Source organism: Pseudophryne corroboree, chromosome 4 (genome assembly GCF_028390025.1).
Source record: "Pseudophryne corroboree isolate aPseCor3 chromosome 4, aPseCor3.hap2, whole genome shotgun sequence".
Taxonomy (NCBI): Eukaryota; Metazoa; Chordata; class Amphibia; order Anura; family Myobatrachidae; genus Pseudophryne; species Pseudophryne corroboree.
In genome coordinates this window covers 25,945,319-25,968,976 of record NC_086447.1, presented here as the reverse complement: position 1 = coordinate 25,968,976, position 23,658 = coordinate 25,945,319, and the positions used below count along the sequence as shown (strand labels likewise).

At 31.6% G+C, this 23,658-nt stretch overlaps 30 non-coding genes across 30 annotated transcripts; all 30 read left to right on the top strand.

Moving 5' to 3' along the window:
- Nucleotides 1-620: 620 nt before the first annotated feature.
- Nucleotides 621-693, top strand: TRNAV-AAC (transfer RNA valine (anticodon AAC)). The gene has a single exon. It is a non-coding gene; the product is annotated as a tRNA-Val (tRNA).
- An 868-nt stretch (nucleotides 694-1,561) lies between these two features.
- TRNAV-CAC (transfer RNA valine (anticodon CAC)) lies at nucleotides 1,562-1,634 on the top strand. The gene has a single exon. It is a non-coding gene; the product is annotated as a tRNA-Val (tRNA).
- Nucleotides 1,635-2,065: 431 nt separating this feature from the next.
- TRNAV-AAC (transfer RNA valine (anticodon AAC)) lies at nucleotides 2,066-2,138 on the top strand. Its single transcript has one exon. It is a non-coding gene; the product is annotated as a tRNA-Val (tRNA).
- An 868-nt stretch (nucleotides 2,139-3,006) lies between these two features.
- Nucleotides 3,007-3,079, top strand: TRNAV-CAC (transfer RNA valine (anticodon CAC)). Its single transcript has one exon. It is a non-coding gene; the product is annotated as a tRNA-Val (tRNA).
- Nucleotides 3,080-3,509: 430 nt separating this feature from the next.
- On the top strand, nucleotides 3,510-3,582 carry TRNAV-AAC (transfer RNA valine (anticodon AAC)). The gene has a single exon. It is a non-coding gene; the product is annotated as a tRNA-Val (tRNA).
- Nucleotides 3,583-4,450: 868 nt separating this feature from the next.
- TRNAV-CAC (transfer RNA valine (anticodon CAC)) lies at nucleotides 4,451-4,523 on the top strand. Its single transcript has one exon. It is a non-coding gene; the product is annotated as a tRNA-Val (tRNA).
- A 425-nt stretch (nucleotides 4,524-4,948) lies between these two features.
- On the top strand, nucleotides 4,949-5,021 carry TRNAV-AAC (transfer RNA valine (anticodon AAC)). The gene has a single exon. It is a non-coding gene; the product is annotated as a tRNA-Val (tRNA).
- Nucleotides 5,022-5,889: 868 nt separating this feature from the next.
- On the top strand, nucleotides 5,890-5,962 carry TRNAV-CAC (transfer RNA valine (anticodon CAC)). The gene has a single exon. It is a non-coding gene; the product is annotated as a tRNA-Val (tRNA).
- Nucleotides 5,963-6,392: 430 nt separating this feature from the next.
- On the top strand, nucleotides 6,393-6,465 carry TRNAV-AAC (transfer RNA valine (anticodon AAC)). The gene has a single exon. It is a non-coding gene; the product is annotated as a tRNA-Val (tRNA).
- An 868-nt stretch (nucleotides 6,466-7,333) lies between these two features.
- On the top strand, nucleotides 7,334-7,406 carry TRNAV-CAC (transfer RNA valine (anticodon CAC)). The gene has a single exon. It is a non-coding gene; the product is annotated as a tRNA-Val (tRNA).
- A 429-nt stretch (nucleotides 7,407-7,835) lies between these two features.
- On the top strand, nucleotides 7,836-7,908 carry TRNAV-AAC (transfer RNA valine (anticodon AAC)). The gene has a single exon. It is a non-coding gene; the product is annotated as a tRNA-Val (tRNA).
- Nucleotides 7,909-8,743: 835 nt separating this feature from the next.
- Nucleotides 8,744-8,816, top strand: TRNAV-CAC (transfer RNA valine (anticodon CAC)). The gene has a single exon. It is a non-coding gene; the product is annotated as a tRNA-Val (tRNA).
- Nucleotides 8,817-9,466: 650 nt separating this feature from the next.
- TRNAV-CAC (transfer RNA valine (anticodon CAC)) lies at nucleotides 9,467-9,539 on the top strand. The gene has a single exon. It is a non-coding gene; the product is annotated as a tRNA-Val (tRNA).
- A 650-nt stretch (nucleotides 9,540-10,189) lies between these two features.
- TRNAV-CAC (transfer RNA valine (anticodon CAC)) lies at nucleotides 10,190-10,262 on the top strand. Its single transcript has one exon. It is a non-coding gene; the product is annotated as a tRNA-Val (tRNA).
- A 430-nt stretch (nucleotides 10,263-10,692) lies between these two features.
- TRNAV-AAC (transfer RNA valine (anticodon AAC)) lies at nucleotides 10,693-10,765 on the top strand. The gene has a single exon. It is a non-coding gene; the product is annotated as a tRNA-Val (tRNA).
- A 648-nt stretch (nucleotides 10,766-11,413) lies between these two features.
- Nucleotides 11,414-11,486, top strand: TRNAV-AAC (transfer RNA valine (anticodon AAC)). The gene has a single exon. It is a non-coding gene; the product is annotated as a tRNA-Val (tRNA).
- An 836-nt stretch (nucleotides 11,487-12,322) lies between these two features.
- On the top strand, nucleotides 12,323-12,395 carry TRNAV-CAC (transfer RNA valine (anticodon CAC)). Its single transcript has one exon. It is a non-coding gene; the product is annotated as a tRNA-Val (tRNA).
- Nucleotides 12,396-13,767: 1,372 nt separating this feature from the next.
- TRNAV-CAC (transfer RNA valine (anticodon CAC)) lies at nucleotides 13,768-13,840 on the top strand. The gene has a single exon. It is a non-coding gene; the product is annotated as a tRNA-Val (tRNA).
- Nucleotides 13,841-14,490: 650 nt separating this feature from the next.
- TRNAV-CAC (transfer RNA valine (anticodon CAC)) lies at nucleotides 14,491-14,563 on the top strand. The gene has a single exon. It is a non-coding gene; the product is annotated as a tRNA-Val (tRNA).
- Nucleotides 14,564-14,993: 430 nt separating this feature from the next.
- On the top strand, nucleotides 14,994-15,066 carry TRNAV-AAC (transfer RNA valine (anticodon AAC)). The gene has a single exon. It is a non-coding gene; the product is annotated as a tRNA-Val (tRNA).
- Nucleotides 15,067-15,935: 869 nt separating this feature from the next.
- TRNAV-CAC (transfer RNA valine (anticodon CAC)) lies at nucleotides 15,936-16,008 on the top strand. Its single transcript has one exon. It is a non-coding gene; the product is annotated as a tRNA-Val (tRNA).
- Nucleotides 16,009-16,659: 651 nt separating this feature from the next.
- Nucleotides 16,660-16,732, top strand: TRNAV-CAC (transfer RNA valine (anticodon CAC)). The gene has a single exon. It is a non-coding gene; the product is annotated as a tRNA-Val (tRNA).
- A 1,074-nt stretch (nucleotides 16,733-17,806) lies between these two features.
- On the top strand, nucleotides 17,807-17,879 carry TRNAV-AAC (transfer RNA valine (anticodon AAC)). Its single transcript has one exon. It is a non-coding gene; the product is annotated as a tRNA-Val (tRNA).
- Nucleotides 17,880-18,714: 835 nt separating this feature from the next.
- TRNAV-CAC (transfer RNA valine (anticodon CAC)) lies at nucleotides 18,715-18,787 on the top strand. The gene has a single exon. It is a non-coding gene; the product is annotated as a tRNA-Val (tRNA).
- A 430-nt stretch (nucleotides 18,788-19,217) lies between these two features.
- Nucleotides 19,218-19,290, top strand: TRNAV-AAC (transfer RNA valine (anticodon AAC)). The gene has a single exon. It is a non-coding gene; the product is annotated as a tRNA-Val (tRNA).
- An 869-nt stretch (nucleotides 19,291-20,159) lies between these two features.
- Nucleotides 20,160-20,232, top strand: TRNAV-CAC (transfer RNA valine (anticodon CAC)). Its single transcript has one exon. It is a non-coding gene; the product is annotated as a tRNA-Val (tRNA).
- A 650-nt stretch (nucleotides 20,233-20,882) lies between these two features.
- TRNAV-CAC (transfer RNA valine (anticodon CAC)) lies at nucleotides 20,883-20,955 on the top strand. The gene has a single exon. It is a non-coding gene; the product is annotated as a tRNA-Val (tRNA).
- Nucleotides 20,956-22,029: 1,074 nt separating this feature from the next.
- TRNAV-AAC (transfer RNA valine (anticodon AAC)) lies at nucleotides 22,030-22,102 on the top strand. The gene has a single exon. It is a non-coding gene; the product is annotated as a tRNA-Val (tRNA).
- Nucleotides 22,103-22,937: 835 nt separating this feature from the next.
- Nucleotides 22,938-23,010, top strand: TRNAV-CAC (transfer RNA valine (anticodon CAC)). The gene has a single exon. It is a non-coding gene; the product is annotated as a tRNA-Val (tRNA).
- A 430-nt stretch (nucleotides 23,011-23,440) lies between these two features.
- Nucleotides 23,441-23,513, top strand: TRNAV-AAC (transfer RNA valine (anticodon AAC)). Its single transcript has one exon. It is a non-coding gene; the product is annotated as a tRNA-Val (tRNA).
- The last annotated feature ends 145 nt before the right edge of the window (nucleotides 23,514-23,658 follow it).

Here is a 23,658-nt window from a genome sequence, read left to right as displayed (position 1 = left end):
CAATGAATTTTTGGGTAAAATGCTCAATAAAAATACAATCAGATAAAAAGTTTATTTTAGCATGCCATACTGAATGTCAAAGATCATTTTTTATTGGATGATGGTCGCAAATTTTTCATGTAGTATCTGTAGTGTGGTGATTTCATGTTTGCCTCACACGTGAAAGGTCCCCAGTTCGAAATTGGCAGAAACATATTTTGTTACCTAAACACTTTGAATTCAATAATTTATATTTTGATAACTATCTACTGTTGCATTGCTCAATGAAAAAGCAAGCAAAAATCATATTGCAGAATATCAAAAGTCAATTTCCCTTCTACCATGCATATTGGATGGTGTTGCATTCATGAAGTACCTGTAGTGTAGAGTTATTCACATTTACCCAATATGCATAAGGTCCCCCTTCAAAATTGGTCAGAAATACATTAAAAAAAAAATTTTTAGTAAATACAATGATCAGAATTAATAATAAGTGAATGTGTCCTCTTGAAATGCAAAGTGGAAAAATAGCGTCAAAATTATTAGAAAATAGGAAAAAAGTTTAGAAAAATTACATTTCTAAGAAAAGCATGTGTCATTTGTACTTCCAGACTAGATAGTGATGGGATCCACGAGAGTCAGTTTCTGTAGTGTAGTGGTTATCGCGTTCGCCTAACACGCGAAAGGTCCCCATTTCGAAACTGGGTAGAAACAATCTTTTAGCTTCAGAATTTTAAAACAATGAATTTTTGGGTTAAATGCTCAATAAAAATACAATCAGATAAAAAGTTTATTTTAGCATGCCATACTGAATGTCAAAGATCATTTTTTATTGGATGATGGTCTCAAATTTTTCATGTAGTATCTGTAGTGTAGTGATTTCATGTTTGCCTCACACGTGAAAGGTCCCCAGTTCGAAATTGGCAGAAACATATTTTGTTACCTAAACACTTTGAATTCAATAATTTATATTTTGATAAATATATACTGTTGCATTGCTCAATGAAAAAGCAAGCAAAAAATCATATTGCAGAATATCAAAAGTCAATTTCCCTTCTACCATGCATATTGGATGGTGTTGCATTCATGAAGTACCTGTAGTGTAGTATTATTCACATTTAGCGAATATGCATAAGGTTCCCCTTCAAAATTGGTCAGAAATACATTAAAAATAGATTTTTTTATTAAATACAATGATCAGAACTATTAATAAGTGAATGTGTCCTCTTGAAATGCAAAGTGGAAAAAATAGCATAGAAATTATTAGAAAATAGAAAAATAAGTTTAGAAAAAAAAATTCTAAGAAAACGGTTTGCCAATGGTACTTCCCGACTCCATAGTAATGAGATCTTCAAAAGTCAGTTTCTGTATTGTAGTGGTTATCACATTCGCCTAAAACACAAAAGGTCCCCAGTTCGAAACTGGGCAGAAATGTGCTGTTATCTTTAGAATTTTAAAACAAGGGATTTTTGGTTGAAATGCCAAATAAAAATGCAATCATATAAAAAGTTTATTTCAGAATGCCATAATGTATGTCAAAGATCAATTTTTATTGGATGGTGGGAGATGCTGTTTCCATGTAGTTTCTGTAGTGTAATGGTTATCACTTTCGCCTCACACGCGAAAGGTCCTCAGTTCAAAACTGGGCAGAAACATATTTTGTTACCTAAACTCTTTGAATTCAATAATTTATATTTTGATAACTATCTACTGTTGCATTGCTCAATGAAAAAGCAAGCAAAAATCATATTGCAGAATATCAAAAGTCAATTTCCCTTCTACCATGCATATTGGATGGTGTTGCATTCATGAAGTACCTGTAGTGTAGAGTTATTCACATTTACCCAATATGCATAAGGTCCCCCTTCAAAATTGGTCAGAAATACATTAAAAAAAAATTTTTTTTAGTAAATACAATGATCAGAATTGATAATAAGTGAATGTGTCCTCTTGAAATGCAAAGTGGAAAAATAGCGTCAAAATTATTAGAAAATAGGAAAAAAAGTTTAGAAAAAATTATATTTCTAAGAAAAGCATGTGTCATTTGTACTTCCAGACTAGATAGTGATGGGACCCACAAGAGTCAGTTTCTGTAGTGTAGTGGTTATCACGTTCGCCTAACACGCGAAAGGTCCCCAGTTCAAAACTGCGCAGAAACAATCTTTTAGCTTTAGAATTTTAAAACAATGAATTTTTGGGTAAAATGCTCAATAAAAATACAATCAGATAAAAAGTTTATTTTAGCATGCCATACTGAATGTCAAAGATCATTTTTTATTGGATGATGGTCGCAAATTTTTCATGTAGTATCTGTAGTGTGGTGATTTCATGTTTGCCTCACACGTGAAAGGTCCCCAGTTCGAAATTGGCAGAAACATATTTTGTTACCTAAACACTTTGAATTCAATAATTTATATTTTGATAACTATCTACTGTTGCATTGCTCAATGAAAAAGCAAGCAAAAATCATATTGCAGAATATCAAAAGTCAATTTCCCTTCTACCATGCATATTGGATGGTGTTGCATTCATGAAGTACCTGTAGTGTAGTATTATTCACATTTAGCCAATATGCATAAGGTTCCCCTTCAAAATTGGTCAGAAATATATTAAAAATAGATTTTTTTTATTAAATACAATGATCAGAACTATTAATAAGTGAATGTGTCCTCTTGAAATGCAAAGTGGACAAAATAGCATAGAAATTATTAGAAAATAGAAAAATAAGTTTAGAAAAAAAAATTCTATGAAAACGGTTTGCCAATGGTACTTCCCGACTCCATAGTGATGAGATCTTCAAAAGTCAGTTTCTGTATTGTAGTGGTTATCACATTCGCCTAAAACACAAAAGGTCCCCAGTTCGAAACTGGGCAGAAATGTGCTGTTATCTTTAGAATTTTAAAACAAGGGATTTTTGGTTGAAATGCCAAATAAAAATGCAATCATATAAAAAGTTTATTTCAGAATGCCATAATGTATGTCAAAGATCATTTTTTATTGGATGGCGGGAGACGCTGTTTCCATGTAGTTTCTGTAGTGTAGTGGTTATCACTTTCGCCTCACACGCGAAAGGTCCTCAATTCAAAACTGGGCAGAAACATATTTTGTTACCTAAACACTTTGAATTCAATAATTTATATTTTGAGAACTATCTACTGTTGCATTGCTCAATGAAAAAGCAAGCAAAAATCATATTGCAGAATATCAAAAGTCAATTTCCCTTCTACCATGCATATTGGATCGTGTTGCATTCATGAAGTACCTGTAGTGTAGAGTTATTCACATTTACCCAATATGCATAAGGTCCCCCTTCAAAATTGGTCAGAAATACATTAAAAAAAGATTTTTTTTTAGTAAATACAATGATCAGAATTGATAATAAGTGAATGTGTCCTCTTGAAATGCAAAGTGGAAAAATAGCGTCAAAATTATTAGAAAATAGGAAAAAAGTTTAGAAAAATTACATTTCTAAGAAAAGCATGTGTCATTTGTACTTCCAGACTAGATAGTGATGGGATCCACAAGAGTCAGTTTCTGTAGTGTAGTGGTTATCACGTTTGCCTAACACGCAAAAGATCCCCAGTTCGAAACTGGGCAGAAACAATCTTTTAGCTTTAGAATTTTAAAACAATGAATTTTTGGGTAAAATGCTCAATAAAAATACAATCAGATAAATAGTTTATTTTAGCATGCCATACTGAATGTCAAAGATCATTTTTTATTGGATGATGGTCGCAAATTTTTCATGTAGTATCTGTAGTGTAGTGATTTCATGTTTGCCTCACACGTGGAAGGTCCCCAGTTCGAAATTGGCAGAAACATATTATGTTACCTAAACACTTTGAATTCAATAATTTATATTTTGATAAATATATACTGTTGCATTGCTCAATGAAAAAGCAAGCAAAAAATCATATTGCAGAATATCAAAAGTCAATTTCCCTTCTACCATGCATATTGGATGGTGTTGCATTCATGAAGTACCTGTAGTGTAGTATTATTCACATTTAGCGAATATGCATAAGGTTCCCCTTCAAAATTGGTCAGAAATACATTAAAAATAGATTTTTTTATTAAATACAATGATCAGAACTATTAATAAGTGAATGTGTCCTCTTGAAATGCAAAGTGGAAAAAATAGCATATAAATTATTAGAAAATAGAAAAATAAGTTTAGAAAAAAAAATTCTAAGAAAACGGTTTGCCAATGGTACTTCCCGACTCCATAGTAATGAGATCTTCAAAAGTCAGTTTCTGTATTGTAGTGGTTATCACATTCGCCTAAAACACAAAAGGTCCCCAGTTCGAAACTGGGCAGAAATGTGCTGTTATCTTTAGAATTTTAAAACAAGGGATTTTTGGTTGAAATGCCAAATAAAAATGCAATCATATAAAAAGTTTATTTCAGAATGCCATAATGTATGTCAAAGATCATTTTTTATTGGATGGCGGGAGATGCTGTTTCCATGTAGTTTCTGTAGTGTAGTGGTTATCACTTTCGCCTCACACGCGAAAGGTCCTCAGTTCAAAACTGGGCAGAAACATATTTTGTTACCTAAACACTTTGAATTCAATAATTTATATTTTGATAACTATCTACTGTTGCATTGCTTAATGAAAAAGCAAGCAAAAATCATATTGCAGAATATCAAAAGTCAATTTCCCTTCTACCATGCATATTGGATGGTGTTGCATTCATGAAGTACCTGTAGTGTAGAGTTATTCACATTTACCCAATATGCATAAGGTCCCCCTTCAAAATTGGTCAGAAATACATTAAAAAAATTTTTTAGTAAATACAGTGATCAGAATTGATAATAAGTGAATGTGTCCTCTTGAAATGCAAAGTGGAAAAAAAGCGTCAAAATTATTAGAAAATAGGAAAAAAGTTTAGAAAAATTACATTTCTAAGAAAAGCATGTGTCATTTGTACTTCCAGACTAGATAGTGATGGGACCCACAAAAGTCAGTTTCTGTAGTGTAGTGGTTATCACGTTCGCCTAACACGCGAAAGGTCCCCAGTTCAAAACTGGGCAGAAACAATCTTTTAGCTTTAGAATTTTAAAACAATGAATTTTTGGTTAAAATGCTCAATACAAATACAATCAGATAAAAAGTTTATTTTAGCATGCCATACTGAATGTCAAAGATCATTTTTTATTGGATGATGGTCGCAAATTTTTCATGTAGTATCTGTAGTGTAGTGATTTCATGTTTGCCTCACACGTGAAAGGTCCCCAGTTCGAAATTGGCAGAAACATATTTTGTTACCTAAACACTTTAAATTCAATAATTTATATTTTGATAACTATATACTGTTGCATTGCTCAATGAAAAAGCAAGCAAAAAATCATATTGCAGAATATCAAAAGTCAATTTCCCTTCTACCATGCATATTGGATGGTGTTGCATTCATGAAGTACCTGTAGTGTAGTATTATTCACATTTAGCGAATATGCATAAGGTTCCCCTTCAAAATTGGTCAGAAATACATTAAAAATAGATTTTTTTATTAAATACAATGATCAGAACTATTAATAAGTGAATGTGTCCTCTTGAAATGCAAAGTGGAAAAAATAGCATAGAAATTATTAGAAAATAGAAAAATAAGTTTAGAAAAAAAAATTCTAAGAAAACGGTTTGCCAATGGTACTTCCCGACTCCATAGTGATGAGATCTTCAAAAGTCAGTTTCTGTATTGTAGTGGTTATCACATTCGCCTAAAACACAAAAGGTCCCCAGTTCGAAACTGGGCAGAAATGTGCTGTTATCTTTAGAATTTTAAAACAAGGGATTTTTGGTTGAAATGCCAAATAAAAATGCAATCATATAAAAAGTTTATTTCAGAATGCCATAATGTATGTCAAAGATCAATTTTTATTGGATGGTGGGAGATACTGTTTCCATGTAGTTTCTGTAGTGTAATGGTTATCACTTTCGCCTCACACGCGAAAGGTCCTCAGTTCAAAACTGGGCAGAAACATATTTTGTTACCTAAACACTTTGAATTCAATAATTTATATTTTGATAACTATCTACTGTTGCATTGCTCAATGAAAAAGCAAGCAAAAATCATATTGCAGAATATCAAAAGTCAATTTCCCTTCTACCATGCATATTGGATGGTGTTGCATTCATGAAGTACCTGTAGTGTAGAGTTATTCACATTTACCCAATATGCATAAGGTCCCCCTTCAAAATTGGTCAGAAATACATTATAAAAAGATTTTTTTTTAGTAAATACAATGATCAGAATTGATAATAAGTGAATGTGTCCTCTTGAAATGCAAAGTGGAAAAATAGCGTCAAAATTATTAGAAAATAGGAAAAAAGTTTAGAAAAATTACATTTCTAAGAAAAGCATGTGTCATTTGTACTTCCAGACTAGATAGTGATGGGATCCACGAGAGTCAGTTTCTGTAGTGTAGTGGTTATCACGTTTGCCTAACACGCGAAAGGTCCCCAGTTCGAAACTGGGTAGAAACAATCTTTTAGCTTTAGAATTTTAAAACAATGAATTTTTGGGTTAAATGCTCAATAAAAATACAATCAGATAAAAAGTTTATTTTAGCATGCCATACTGAATGTCAAAGATCATTTTTTTTTGGATGATGGTCGCAAATTTTTCATGTAGTATCTGTAGTGTAGTGATTTCATGTTTGCCTCACACGTGAAAGGTCCCCAGTTCGAAATTGGCAGAAACATATTTTGTTACCTAAACACTTTGAATTCAATAATTTATATTTTGATAACTATATACTGTTGCATTGCTCAATGAAAAAGCAAGCAAAAAATCATATTGCAGAATATCAAAAGTCAATTTCCCTTCTACCATGCATATTGGATGGTGTTGCATTCATGAAGTACCTGTAGTGTAGTATTATTCACATTTAGCGAATATGCATAAGGTTCCCCTTCAAAATTGGTCAGAAATACATTAAAAATAGATTTTTTTATTAAATACAATGATCAGAACTATTAATAAGTGAATGTGTCCTCTTGAAATGCAAAGTGGAAAAAATAGCATAGAAATTATTAGAAAATAGAAAAATAAGTTTAGAAAAAAAAATTCTATGAAAACGGTTTGCCAATAGTACTTCCCGACTCCATAGTGATGAGATCTTCAAAAGTCAGTTTCTGTATTGTAGTGGTTATCACATTCGCCTAAAACACAAAAGGTCCCCAGTTCGAAACTGGGCAGAAATGTGGTGTTATCTTTAGAATTTTAAAACAAGGGATTTTTGGTTGAAATGCCAAATAAAAATGCAATCATATAAAAAGTTTATTTCAGAATGCCATAATGTATGTCAAAGATCATTTTTTATTGGATGGCGGGAGATCCTATTTCCATGTAGTTTCTGTAGTGTTGTGGTTATCACGTTCGCCTCACACGCGAAAGGTCCCCAGTTCGAAACTGGGCAGAAACATATTTTGTTACCTAAACACTTTGAATTCAATAATTTATATTTTGATAACTATCTACTGTTGCATTGCTCAATGAAAAAGCAAGCAAAAATCATATTGCAGAATATCAAAAATCAATTTCCCTTCTACCATGCATATTGGATAGTGTTGCATTCATGAAGTACCTGTAGTGTAGAGTTATTCACATTTACCCAATATGCATAAGGTCCTCCTTCAAAATTGGTCAGAAATACATAATAAAAAGATTTTTTTAGTAAATACAATGATCAGAATTGATAATAAGTGAATGTGTCCTCTGTAAAAGCAAAGTGAAAAAATAGCGTCAAAATTATTAGAAAATAGGAAAAAAGTTTAGAAAAAATTATATTTCTAAGAAAAGCATGTGTCATTTGTACTTCCAGACTAGATAGTGATGGGATCCACAAGAGTCAGTTTCTCCAGTGTAGTGGTTATCACGTTCGCCTAACACGCGAAAGGTCCCCAGTTCGAAACTGGGCAGAAACAATCTTTTAGCTTTAGAATTTTAAAACAATGAATTTTTGGGTAAAATGCTCAATAAAAATACAATCAGATAAAAAGTTTATTTTAGCATGCCATACTGAATGTCAAAGATCATTTTTTATTGGATGATGGTCGCAAATTTTTCATGTAGTATCTGTAGTGTAGTGATTTCAAAATTGGCAGAAACATATTTTGTTACCTAAACACTTTGAATTCAATAATTTATATTTTGATAACTATATATTGTTGCATTGCTCAATGAAAAAGCAAGCAAAAAATCATATTGCAGAATATCAAAAGTCAATTTCCCTTCTACCATGCATATTGGATGGTGTTGCATTCATGAAGTACCTGTAGTGTAGTATTATTCACATTTAGCCAATATGCATTAGGTTCCCCTTCAAAATTGGTCAGAAATACATTACAAATAGATTTTTTTATTAAATACAATGATCAGAACTATTAATAAGTGAATGTGTCCTCTTGAAATGCAAAGTGGAAAAAATAGCATAGAAATTATTAGAAAATAGAAAAATAAGTTTAGAAAAAAAAATTCTAAGAAAACGGTTTGCCAATGGTACTTCCCGACTCCATAGTGATGAGATCTTCAAAAGTTAGTTTCTGTATTGTAGTGGTTATCACATTCGCCTAAAACACAAAAGGTCCCCAGTTCGAAACTGGGCAGAAATATGCTGTTATCTTTAGTATTTTAAATCAAGGGATTTTTGGTTGAAATGCCAAATAAAAATGCAATCATATAAAAAGTTTATTTCAGAATGCCATAATGTATGTCAAAGATCATTTTTTATTGGATGGCGGGAGATTATGTTTTCATGTAGTTTCTGTAGTGTAGTGGTTATCACGTTCGCCTCACACGCGAAAGGTCCCCAGTTCGAAACTGGGCAGAAACATATTTTGTTACCTAAACACTTTGAATTCAATAATTTATATTTTGATAACTATATACTGTTGCATTGCTCAATGAAAAAGCAAGCAAAAAATCATATTGCAGAATATCAAAAGTCAAATTCCCTTCTACCATGCATATGTGATGGTGTTGCATTTATGAAGTACCTGTAGTGTAGTATTATTCACATTTAGCCAATATGCATAAGGTTCCCCTTCAAAATTGGTCAGAAATACATTACAAATAGATTTTTTTATTAAATACAATGATCAGAACTATTAATAAGTGAATGTGTCCTCTTGAGATGCAAAGTGGAAAAAATAGCATAGAAATTATTAGAAAATAGAAAAATAAGTTTAGAAAAAAAAATTCTAAGAAAACGGTTTGCCAATGGTACTTCCCGACTCCATAGTGATGAGATCTTCAAAAGTTAGTTTCTGTATTGTAGTGGTTATCACATTCGCCTAAAACACAAAAAGTCCCCAGTTCGAAACTGGGCAGAAATATGCTGTTATCTTTAGTATTTTAAATCAAGGGATTTTTGGTTGAAATGCCAAATAAAAATGCAATCATATAAAAAGTTTATTTCAGAATGCCATAATGTATGTCAAAGATCATTTTTTATTGGATAGCGGGAGATTCTGTTTTCATGTAGTTTCTGTAGTGTAGTGGTTATCACGTTCGCCTCACACGCGAAAGGTCCCCAGTTCGAAACTGGGCAAAAACATATTTTGTTACCTAAACACTTTGAATTCAATAATTTATATTTTGATAACTATATACTGTTGCATTACTCAATGAAAAAGCAAGCAAAAAATCATATTGCAGAATATCAAAAGTCAATTTCCCTTCTACCATGCATATGTGATGGTGTTGCATTTATGAAGTACCTGTAGTGTAGTATTATTCACATTTAGCCAATATGCATAAGGTTCCCCTTCAAAATTGGTCAGAAATACATTAAAAATAGATTTTTTTATTAAATACAATGATCAGAACTATTAATAAGTGAATGTGTCCTCTTGAGATGCAAAGTGGAAAAAATAGCATAGAAATTATTAGAAAATAGAAAAATAAGTTTAGAAAAAAAAATTCTAAGAAAACGGTTTGCCAATGTTACTTCCCGACTCCATAGTGATGAGATCTTCAAAAGTCAGTTTCTGTATTGTAGTGGTTATCACATTCGCCTAAAACACAAAAGGTCCCCAGTTCGAAACTGGGCAGAAATATGCTGTTATCTTTAGAATTTTAAAACAAGGGATATTTGGTTGAAATGCCAAATAAAAATGCAATCATATAAAAAGTTTATTTCAGAATGCCATAATGAATGTCAAAGATAATTTTTTATTGGATGGCGGGAGATGCTGTTTCATTGTAGTTTCTGTAGTGTAGTGGTTATCACGTTTGCCTCACACGCGAAAGGTCCCCAGTTCGAAACTGGGCAGAAACATATTTTGTTACCTAAACACTTTGAATTCAATAATTTATATTTTGATAACTATCTACTGTTGCATTGCTCAATGAAAAAGCAAGCAAAAATCATATTGCAGAATATCAAAAGTCAATTTCCCTTCTACCATGCATATTGGATGGTGTTGCATTCATGAAGTACCTGTAGTGTAGAGTTATTCACATTTACCCAATATGCATAAGGTCCCCCTTCAAAATTGGTCAGAAATACATTAAAAAAATATTTTTTTAGTAAATACAATGATCAGAATTGATAATAAGTGAATGTGTCCTCTTGAAATGCAAAGTGGAAAAATAGCGTCAAAATTATTAGAAAATAGCAAAAAAATTTTTAGAAAAAATTATATTTCTAAGAAAAGCATGTGTCATTTGTACTTCCAGACTAGATAGTGATGGAACCACGCGAGTCAGTTTCTGTAGTGTAGTGGTTATCACGTTCGCCTAACACGTGAAAGATCCCCAGTTCGAAACTGGGCAGAAACAATCTTTTAGCTTTAGAATTTTAAAACAATAAATTTTTTGGTAAAATGCTCAATAAAAATACAATCAGATAAAAAGTTTATTTTAGCATGCCATACTGAATGTCAAAGATCATTTTTTATTGGATGATGGTCGCAAATTTTTCATGTAGTATCTGTAGTGTAGTGATTTCATATTTGCCTCACATGTGAAAGGTCCCCAGTTCGAAATTGGCAGAAACATATTTTGTTACCTAAACACTTTGAATTCAATAATTTATATTTTGATAACTATATACTGTTGCATTGCTCAATGAAAAAGCAAGCAAAAAAATCATAATGCAGAATATCAAAAGTCAATTTCCCTTCTACCATGCATATTGGATGGTGTTGCATTCATGAAGTACCTGTAGTGTAGTATTATTTACATTTAGCCAATATGCATAAGGTCCCCCTTCAAAATTGGTCAGAAATACATTAAAAAAAGATTTTTTTAGAAAATACAATGATCAGAATTGATAGTAAGTGAATGTGTCCTCTGTAAAAGCAAAGTGGAAAAATAGTGTCAAATTATTAGAAAATAGGAAAAAAGTTTAGAAAAAAATATATTTCTAAGAAAAGCATGTGTCATTTGTACTTCCAGACTAGATAGTGATGGGATCCACAAGAGTCAGTTTCTGTAGTGTAGTGGTTATCACGTTTGCCTAACACGCGAAAGGTCCCCAGTTCGAAACTGGGCAGAAACAATCTTTTAGCTTTAGAATTTTAAAACAATGAATTTTTGGGTAAAATGCTCAATAAAAATACAATCAGATAAAAAGTTTATTTTAGCATGCCATACTGAATGTCAAAGATCATTTTTTATTGGATGATGGTCGCAAATTTTTCATGTAGTATCTGTAGTGTAGTGATTTCAAAATTGGCAGAAACATATTTTGTTACCTAAACACTTTGAATTCAATAATTTATATTTTGATAACTATATACTGTTGCATTGCTCAATGAAAAAGCAAGCAAAAAATCATATTGCAGAATATCAAAAGTCAATTTCCCTTCTACCATGCATATTGGATGGTGTTGCATTCATGAAGTACCTGTAGTGTAGTATTATTCACATTTAGCCAATATGCATAAGGTTCCCCTTCAAAATTGGTCAGAAATACATTAAAAATAGATTTTTTTATTAAATACAATGATCAGAACAATTAATAAGTGAATGTGTCTTCTTGAAATGCAAAGTGGAAAAAATTGCATAGAAATTATTAGAAAATAGAAAAATAAGTTTAGAAAAAAAAAATTCTATGAAAACGGTTTGCCAATGGTACTTCCCAACTCCATAGTGATGAGATCTTCAAAAGTCAGTTTCTGTATTGTAGTGGTTATCACATTTGCCTAAAACACAAAAGGTCCCCAGTTCGAAACTGGGCAGAAATATGCTGTTATCTTTAGAATTTTAAAACAAGGGATTTTTGGTTGAAATGCCAAATAAAAATGCAATCATATAAAAAGTTTATTTCAGAATGCCATAATGTATGTCAAAGATCATTTTTTATTGGATGGCGGGAGATGCTATTTCCATGTAGTTTCTGTAGTGTTGTGGTTATCACGTTCGCCTCACACGCGAAAGGTCCCCAGTTCGAAACTGGGCAGAAACATATTTTGTTACCTAAACACTTTGAATTCAATAATTTATATTTTGATAACTATCTACTGTTGCATTGCTCAATGAAAAAGCAAGCAAAAATCATATTGCAGAATATCAAAAGTCAATTTCCCTTCTACCATACATATTGGATGGTGTTGCATTCATGAAGTACCTGTAGTGTAGAGTAATTCACATTTACCCAATATGCATAAGGTCCCCCTTCAAAATTGGTCAGAAATACATTATAAAAAGATTTTTTTAGTAAATACAATGATCAGAATTGATAATAAGTGAATGTGTCCTCTTGAAATGCAAAGTGGAAAAATAGCGTCAAAATTATTAGAAAATAGGAAAAAAGGTTTAGAAAAAATTATATTTCTAAGAAAAGCATGTGTCATTTGTACTTCCAGACTAGATAGTGATGGAATTCACGAGAGTCAGTTTCTGTAGTGTAGTGGTTATCACGTTCGCCTAACACGCAAAAGGTAGCCAGTTCGAAACTGGGCAGAAACAATCCTTTAGCTTTAGAATTTTAAAACAATGAATTTTTGGGTAAAATGCTCAATAAAAATACAATCAGATAAAAAGTTTATTTCAGAATGCCATACTGAATGTCAAAGATCATTTTTTATTGGATGATGGTCGCAAATTTTTCATGTAGTATCTGTAGTGTAGTGATTTCATGTTTGCCTCACACGTGAAAGGTCCCCAGTTCGAAATTGGCAGAAACATATTTTGTTACCTAAACACTTTGAATTCAATAATTTATATTTTGATAACTATATACTGTTGCATTGCTCAATGAAAAAGCAAGCAAAAAAATCATATTGCAGAATATCAAAAGTCAATTTCCCTTCTACCATGCATATTGGAAGGTGTTGCATTTATGAAGTACCAGTAGTGTAGTATTATTCACATTTAGCCAATATGCATTAGGTTCCCCTTCAAAATTGGTCAGAAATACATTACAAATAGATTTTTTTATTAAATACAATGATCAGAACTATTAATAAGTGAATGTGTCCTCTTGAAATGCAAAGTTGAAAAAATAGCATAGAAATTATTAGAAAATAGAAAAATAAGTTTAGAAAAAAAAATTCTAAGAAAACGGTTTGCCCATGGTACTTCCCGACTCCATAGTGATGAGATCTTCAAAAGTTAGTTTCTGTATTGTAGTGGTTATCACATTCGCCTAAAACACAAAAGGTCCCCAGTTCGAAACTGGGCAGAAATATGCTGTTATCTTTAGTATTTTAAATCAAGGGATTTTTGGTTGAAATGCCAAATAAAAATGCAATCATATAAAAAGTTTATTTCAGAATGCCATAATGTATGTCAAAGATCATTTTTTATTGGATGGCGGGAGATTCTGTTTTCATGTAGTTTCTGTAGTGTAGTGGTTATCACGTTCGCCTCACACGCGAAAGGTCCCCAGTTCGAAACTGGGCAGAAACATATTTTGTTACCTAAACACTTTGAATTCAATAATTTATATTTTGATAACTATATACTGTTGCATTGCTCAATGAAAAAGCAAGCAAAAAATCATATTGCAGAATATCAAAAGTCAATTTCCCTTCTACCATGCATATGTGATGGTGTTGCATTTATGAAGTACCTGTAGTGTAGTATTATTCACATTTAGCCAATATGCATAAGGTTCCCCTTCAAAATTGGTCAGAAATACATTAAAAATAGATTTTTTTATTAAATACAATGATCAGAACTATTAATAAGTGAATGTGTCCTCTTGAGATGCAAAGTGGAAAAAATAGCATAGAAATTATTAGAAAATAGAAAAATAAGTTTAGAAAAAAAAATTCTAAGAAAACGGTTTGCCAATGGTACTTCCCGACTCCATAGTGATGAGATCTTCAAAAGTTAGTTTCTGTATTGTAGTGGTTATCACATTCGCCTAAAACACAAAAAGTCCCCAGTTCGAAACTGGGCAGAAATATGCTGTTATCTTTAGTATTTTAAATCAAGGGATTTTTGGTTGAAATGCCAAATAAAAATGCAATCATATAAAAAGTTTATTTCAGAATGCCATAATGTATGTCAAAGATCATTTTTTATTGGATAGCGGGAGATTCTGTTTTCATGTAGTTTCTGTAGTGTAGTGGTTATCACGTTTGCCTCACACGCGAAAGGTCCCCAGTTCGAAACTGGGCAGAAACATATTTTGTTACCTAAACACTTTGAATTCAATAATTTATATTTTGATAACTATATACTGTTGCATTGCTCAATGAAAAAGCAAGCAAAAATCATATTGCAGAATATCAAAAGTCAATTTCCCTTCTACCATACATATTGGATGGTGTTGCATTCATGAAGTACCTGTAGTGTAGAGTAATTCACATTTACCCAATATGCATAAGGTCCCCCTTCAAAATTGGTCAGAAATACATTATAAATAGATTTTTTTAGTAAATACAATGATCAGAATTGATAATAAGTGAATGTGTCCTCTTGAAATGCAAAGTGGAAAAATAGCGTCAAAATTATTAGAAAATAGGAAAAAAGGTTTAGAAAAAATTATATTTCTAAGAAAAGCATGTGTCATTTGTACTTCCAGACTAGATAGTGATGGAATTCACGAGAGTCAGTTTCTGTAGTGTAGTGGTTATCACGTTCGCCTAACACGCGAAAGGTAGCCAGTTCGAAACTGGGCAGAAACAATGCTTTAGCTTTAGAATTTTAAAACAATGAATTTTTGGGTAAAATGCTCAATAAAAATACAATCAGATAAAAAGTTTATTTCAGAATGCCATACTGAATGTCAAAGATCATTTTTTATTGGATGATGGTCGCAAATTTTTCATGTAGTATCTGTAGTGTAGTGATTTCATGTTTGCCTCACACGTGAAAGGTCCCCAGTTCGAAATTGGCAGAAACATATTTTGTTACCTAAACACTTTGAATTCAATAATTTATATTTTGATAACTATATACTGTTGCATTGCTCAATGAAAAAGCAAGCAAAAAAATCATATTGCAGAATATCAAAAGTCAATTTCCCTTCTACCATGCATATTGGAAGGTGTTGCATTTATGAAGTACCTGTAGTGTAGTATTATTCACATTTAGCCAATATGCATTAGGTTCCCCTTCAAAATTGGTCAGAAATACATTACAAATAGATTTTTTTATTAAATACAATGATCAGAACTATTAATAAGTGAATGTGTCCTCTTGAAATGCAAAGTTGAAAAAATAGCATAGAAATTATTAGAAAATAGAAAAATAAGTTTAGAAAAAAAAATTCTAAGAAAACGGTTTGCCCATGGTACTTCCCGACTCCATAGTGATGAGATCTTCAAAAGTTAGTTTCTGTATTGTAGTGGTTATCACATTCGCCTAAAACACAAAAGGTCCCCAGTTCGAAACTGGGCAGAAATATGCTGTTATCTTTAGTATTTTAAATCAAGGGATTTTTGGTTGAAATGCCAAATAAAAATGCAATCATATAAAAAGTTTATTTCAGAATGCCATAATGTATGTCAAAGATCATTTTTTATTGGATGGCGGGAGATTCTGTTTTCATGTAGTTTCTGTAGTGTAGTGGTTATCACGTTCGCTTCACACGCGAAAGGTCCCCAGTTCGAAACTGGGCAGAAACATATTTTGTTACCTAAACACTTTGAATTCAATAATTTATATTTTGATAACTATATACTGTTGCATTGCTCAATGAAAAAGCAAGCAAAAAATCATATTGCAGAATATCAAAAGTCAATTTCCCTTCTACCATGCATATGTGATGGTGTTGCATTTATGAAGTACCTGTAGTGTAGTATTATTCACATTTAGCCAATATGCATAAGGTTCCCCTTCAAAATTGGTCAGAAATACATTAAAAATAGATTTTTTTTATTAAATACAATGATCAGAACTATTAATAAGTGAATGTGTCCTCTTGAGATGCAAAGTGGAAAAAATAGCATAGAAATTATTAGAAAATAGAAAAATAAGTTTAGAAAAAAAAATTCTAAGAAAACGGTTTGCCAATGGTACTTCCCAACTCCATAGTGATGAGATCTTCAAAAGTTAGTTTCTGTATTGTAGTGGTTATCACATTCGCCTAAAACACAAAAAGTCCCCAGTTCGAAACTGGGCAGAAATATGCTGTTATCTTTAGTATTTTAAATCAAGGGATTTTTGGTTGAAATGCCAAATAAAAATGCAATCATATAAAAAGTTTATTTCAGAATGCCATAATGTATGTCAAAGATCATTTTTTATTGGATAGCGGGAGATTCTGTTTTCATGTAGTTTCTGTAGTGTAGTGGTTATCACGTTTGCCTCACACGCGAAAGGTCCCCAGTTCGAAACTGGGCAGAAACATATTTTGTTACCTAAACACTTTGAATTCAATAATTTATATTTTGATAACTATATACTGTTGCATTGCTCAATGAAAAAGCAAGAAAAAAATCATATTGCAGAATATCAAAAGTCAATTTCCCTTCTACCATGCATATGTGATGGTGTTGCATTTATGAAGTACCTGTAGTGTAGTATTATTCACATTTAGCCAATATGCATAAGGTTCCCCTTCAAAATTGGTCAGAAATACATTAAAAAAATATTTTTTTAGTAAATACAATGATCAGAATTGATAATAAGTGAATGTGTCCTCTTGAAATGCAAAGTGGAAAAATAGCGTCAAAATTATTAGAAAATAGCAAAAAAAATTTTATAAAAAATTATATTTCTAAGAAAAGCATGTGTCATTTGTACTTCCAGACTAGATAGTGATGGAACCACGCGAGTCAGTTTCTGTAGTGTAGTTGTTATCACGTTCGCCTAACACGTGAAAGATCCAAAATACAATCAGATAAAAAGTTTATTTTAGCATGCCATACTGAATGTCAAAGATCATTTTTTATTGGATGATGGTCGCAAATTTTTCATGTAGTATCTGTAGTGTAGTGATTTCATATTTGCCTCACATGTGAAAGGTCCCCAGTTCGAAATTGGCAGAAACATATTTTGTTACCTAAACACTTTGAATTCAATAATTTATATTTTGATAACTATATACTGTTGCATTGCTCAATGAAAAAGCAAGCAAAAAAATCATAATGCAGAATATCAAAAGTCAATTTCCCTTCTACCATGCATATTGGATGGTGTTGCATTCATGAAGTACCTGTAGTGTAGTATTATTTACATTTAGCCAATATGCATAAGGTCCCCCTTCAAAATTGGTCAGAAATACATTAAAAAAAGATTTTTTTAGAAAATACAATGATCAGAATTGATAATAAGTGAATGTGTCCTCTGTAAAAGCAAAGTGGAAAAATAGTGTCAAATTATTAGAAAATAGGAAAAAAGTTTAGAAAAAATTATATTTCTAAGAAAAGCATGTGTCATTTGTACTTCCAGACTAGATAGTGATGGGATCCACAAGAGTCAGTTTCTGTAGTGTAGTGGTTATCACGTTTGCCTAACACGCGAAAGGTCCCCAGTTCGAAACTGGGCAGAAAGAATCTTTTAGCTTTAGAATTTTAAAACAATGAATTTTTGGGTAAAATGCTCAATAAAAATACAATCAGATAAAAAGTTTATTTTAGCATGCCATACTGAATGTCAAAGATCATTTTTTATTGGATGATGGTCGCAAATTTTTCATGTAGTATCTGTAGTGTAGTGATTTCAAAATTGGCAGAAACATATTTTGTTACCTAAACACTTTGAATTCAATAATTTATATTTTGATAACTATATACTGTTGCATTGCTCAATGAAAAAGCAAGCAAAAAATCATATTGCAGAATATCAAAAGTCAATTTCCCTTCTACCATGCATATTGGATGGTGTTGCATTCATGAAGTACCTGTAGTGTAGTATTATTCACATTTAGCCAATATGCATAAGGTTCCCCTTCAAAATTGGTCAGAAATACATTAAAAATAGATTTTTTTATTAAATACAATGATCAGAACAATTAATAAGTGAATGTGTCTTCTTGAAATGCAAAGTGGAAAAAATTGCATAGAAATTATTAGAAAATAGAAAAATAAGTTTAGAAAAAAAAAATTCTATGAAAACGGTTTGCCAATGGTACTTCCCAACTCCATAGTGATGATATCTTCAAAAGTCAGTTTCTGTATTGTAGTGGTTATCACATTTGCCTAAAACACAAAAGGTCCCCAGTTCGAAACTGGGCAGAAATATGCTGTTATCTTTAGAATTTTAAAACAAGGGATTTTTGGTTGAAATGCCAAATAAAATGCAATCATATAAAAAGTTTATTTCAGAATGCCATAATGTATGTCAAAGATCATTTTTTATTGGATGGCGGGAGATGCTATTTCCGTGTAGTTTCTGTAGTGTTGTGGTTATCACGTTCGCCTCACACGCGAAAAGTCCCCAGTTCGAAACTGGGCAGAAACATATTTTGTTACCTAAACACTTTGAATTCAATAATTTATATTTTGATAACTATCTACTGTTGCATTGCTCAATGAAAAAGCAAGCAAAAATCATATTGCAGAATATCAAAAGTCAATTTCCCTTCTACCATACATATTGGATGGTGTTGCATTCATGAAGTACCTGTAGTGTAGAGTAATTCACATTTACCCAATATGCATAAGGTCCCCCTTCAAAATTGGTCAGAAATACATTATAAAAAGATTTTTTTAGTAAATACAATGATCAGAATTGATAATAAGTGAATGTGTCCTCTTGAAATGCAAAGTGGAAAAATAGCGTCAAAATTATTAGAAAATAGGAAAAAAGGTTTAGAAAAAATTATATTTCTAAGAAAAGCATGTGTCATTTGTACTTCCAGACTAGATAGTGATGGAATTCACGAGAGTCAGTTTCTGTAGTGTAGTGGTTATCACGTTCGCCTAACACGCGAAAGGTAGCCAGTTCGAAACTGGGCAGAAACAATCCTTTAGCTTTAGAATTTTAAAACAATGAATTTTTGGGTAAAATGCTCAATAAAAATACAATCAGATAAAAAGTTTATTTCAGAATGCCATACTGAATGTCAAAGATCATTTTTTATTGGATGATGGTCGCAAATTTTTCATGTAGTATCTGTAGTGTAGTGATTTCATGTTTGCCTCACACGTGAAAGGTCCCCAGTTCGAAATTGGCAGAAACATATTTTGTTACCTAAACACTTTGAATTCAATAATTTATATTTTGATAACTATATACTGTTGCATTGCTCAATGAAAAAGCAAGCAAAAAAATCATATTGCAGAATATCAAAAGTCAATTTCCCTTCTACCATGCATATTGGAAGGTGTTGCATTTATGAAGTACCTGTAGTGTAGTATTATTCACATTTAGCCAATATGCATTAGGTTCCCCTTCAAAATTGGTCAGAAATACATTACAAATAGATTTTTTTATTAAATACAATGATCAGAACTATTAATAAGTGAATGTGTCCTCTTGAAATGCAAAGTTGAAAAAATAGCATAGAAATTATTAGAAAATAGAAAAATAAGTTTAGAAAAAAAAATTCTAAGAAAACGGTTTGCCCATGGTACTTCCCGACTCCATAGTGATGAGATCTTCAAAAGTTAGTTTCTGTATTGTAGTGGTTATCACATTCGCCTAAAACACAAAAGGTCCCCAGTTCGAAACTGGGCAGAAATATGCTGTTATCTTTAGTATTTTAAATCAAGGGATTTTTGGTTGAAATGCCAAATAAAAATGCAATCATATAAAAAGTTTATTTCAGAATGCCATAATGTATGTCAAAGATCATTTTTTATTGGATGGCGGGAGATTCTGTTTTCATGTAGTTTCTGTAGTGTAGTGGTTATCACGTTCGCCTCACACGCGAAAGGTCCCCAGTTCGAAACTGGGCAGAAACATATTTTGTTACCTAAACACTTTGAATTCAATAATTTATATTTTGATAACTATATACTGTTGCATTGCTCAATGAAAAAGCAAGCAAAAAATCATATTGCAGAATATCAAAAGTCAATTTCCCTTCTACCATGCATATGTGATGGTGTTGCATTTATGAAGTACCTGTAGTGTAGTATTATTCACATTTAGCCAATATGCATAAGGTTCCCCTTCAAAATTGGTCAGAAATACATTAAAAATAGATTTTTTTATTAAATACAATGATCAGAACTATTAATAAGTGAATGTGTCCTCTTGAGATGCAAAGTGGAAAAAATAGCATAGAAATTATTAGAAAATAGAAAAATAAGTTTAGAAAAAAAAATTCTAAGAAAACGGTTTGCCAATGGTACTTCCCGACTCCATAGTGATGAGATCTTCAAAAGTTAGTTTCTGTATTGTAGTGGTTATCACATTCGCCTAAAACACAAAAAGTCCCCAGTTCGAAACTGGGCAGAAATATGCTGTTATCTTTAGTATTTTAAATCAAGGGATTTTTGGTTGAAATGCCAAATAAAAATGCAATCATATAAAAAGTTTATTTCAGAATGCCATAATGTATGTCAAAGATCATTTTTTATTGGATAGCGGGAGATTCTGTTTTCATGTAGTTTCTGTAGTGTAGTGGTTATCACGTTTGCCTCACACGCGAAAGGTCCCCAGTTCGAAACTGGGCAGAAACATATTTTGTTACCTAAACACTTTGAATTCAATAATTTATATTTTGATAACTATATACTGTTGCATTGCTCAATGAAAAAGCAAGAAAAAAATCATATTGCAGAATATCAAAAGTCAATTTCCCTTCTACCATGCATATGTGATGGTGTTGCATTTATGAAGTACCTGTAGTGTAGTATTATTCACATTTAGCCAATATGCATAAGGTTCCCCTTCAAAATTGGTCAGAAATACATTAAAAAAATATTTTTTTAGTAAATACAATGATCAGAATTGATAATAAGTGAATGTGTCCTCTTGAAATGCAAAGTGGAAAAATAGCGTCAAAATTATTAGAAAATAGCAAAAAAAATTTTAGAAAAAATTATATTTCTAAGAAAAGCATGTGTCATTTGTACTTCCAGACTAGATAGTGATGGAACCACGCGAGTCAGTTTCTGTAGTGTAGTGGTTATCACGTTCGCCTAACACGTGAAAGATCCAAAATACAATCAGATAAAAAGTTTATTTTAGCATGCCATACTGAATGTCAAAGATCATTTTTTATTGGATGATGGTCGCAAATTTTTCATGTAGTATCTGTAGTGTAGTGATTTCATGTTTGCCTCACATGTGAAAGGTCCCCAGTTCGAAATTGGCAGAAACATATTTTGTTACCTAAACACTTTGAATTCAATAATTTATATTTTGATAACTATATACTGTTGCATTGCTCAATGAAAAAGCAAGCAAAAAAATCATAATGCAGAATATCAAAAGTCAATTTCCCTTCTACCATGCATATTGGATGGTGTTGCATTCATGAAGTACCTGTAGTGTAGTATTATTCACATTTAGCCAATATGCATAAGGTCCCCCTTCAAAATTGGTCAGAAATACATTAAAAAAAGATTTTTTTAGAAAATACAATGATCAGAATTGATAATAAGTGAATGTGTCCTCTGTAAAAGCAAAGTGGAAAAATAGTGTCAAATTATTAGAAAATAGGAAAAAAATTTAGAAAAAATTATATTTCTAAGAAAAGCATGTGTCATTTGTACTTCCAGACTAGATAGTGATGGGATCCACAAGAGTCAGTTTCTGTAGTGTAGTGGTTATCACGTTTGCCTAACACGCGAAAGGTCCCCAGTTCGAAACTGGGCAGAAACAATCTTTTAGCTTTAGAATTTTAAAACAATGAATTTTTGGGTAAAATGCTCAATAAAAATACAATCAGATAAAAAGTTTATTTTAGCATGCCATACTGAATGTCAAAGATCATTTTTTATTGGATGATGGTCGCAAATTTTTCATGTAGTATCTGTAGTGTAGTGATTTCAAAATTGGCAGAAACATATTTTGTTACCTAAACACTTTGAATTCAATAATTTATATTTTGATAACTATATACTGTTGCATTGCTCAATGAAAAAGCAAGCAAAAAATCATATTGCAGAATATCAAAAGTCAATTTCCCTTCTACCATGCATATTGGATGGTGTTGCATTCATGAAGTACCTGTAGTGTAGTATTATTCACATTTAGCCAATATGCATTAGGTTCCCCTTCAAAATTGGTCAGAAATACATTACAAATAGATTTTTTTATTAAATACAATGATCAGAACTATTAATAAGTGAATGTGTCCTCTTGAAATGCAAAGTGGAAAAAATAGCATAGAAATTATTAGAAAATAGAAAAATAAGTTTAGAAAAAAAAATTCTATGAAAACGGTTTGCCAATGGTACTTCCCAACTCCATAGTGATGAGATCTTCAAAAGTCAGTTTCTGTATTGTAGTGGTTATCACATTTGCCTAAAACACAAAAGGTCCCCAGTTCGAAACTGGGCAGAAATATGCTGTTATCTTTAGAATTTTAAAACAAGGGATTTTTGGTTGAAATGCCAAATAAAAATGCAATCATATAAAAAGTTTATTTCAGAATGCCATAATGTATGTCAAAGATAATTTTTTATTGGATGGCGGGAGATGCTATTTCCATGTAGTTTCTGTAGTGTTGTGGTTATCACGTTCGCCTCACACGCGAAAGGTCCCCAGTTCGAAACTGGGCAGAAACATATTTTGTTACCTAAACACTTTGAATTCAATAATTTATATTTTGATAACTATCTACTGTTGCATTGCTCAATGAAAAAGCAAGCAAAAATCATATTGCAGAATATCAAAAGTCAATTTCCCTTCTACCATACATATTGGATGGTGTTGCATTCATGAAGTACCTGTAGTGTAGAGTAATTCACATTTACCCAATATGCATAAGGTCCCCCTTCAAAATTGGTCAGAAATACATTATAAAAAGATTTTTTTAGTAAATACAATGATCAGAATTGATAATAAGTCAATGTGTCCTCTTGAAATGCAAAGTGGAAAAATAGCGTCAAAATTATTAGAAAATAGGAAAAAAGGTTTAGAAAAAATTATATTTCTAAGAAAAGCATGTGTCATTTGTACTTCCAGACTAGATAGTGATGGAATTCACGAGAGTCAGTTTCTGTAGTGTAGTGGTTATCACGTTCGCCTAACACGCGAAAGGTAGCCAGTTCGAAACTGGGCAGAAACAATCCTTTAGCTTTAAAATTTTAAAACAATGAATTTTTGGGTAAAATGCTCAATAAAAATACAATCAGATAAAAAGTTTATTTCAGAATGCCATACTGAATGTCAAAGATCATTTTTTATTGGATGATGGTCGCAAATTTTTCATG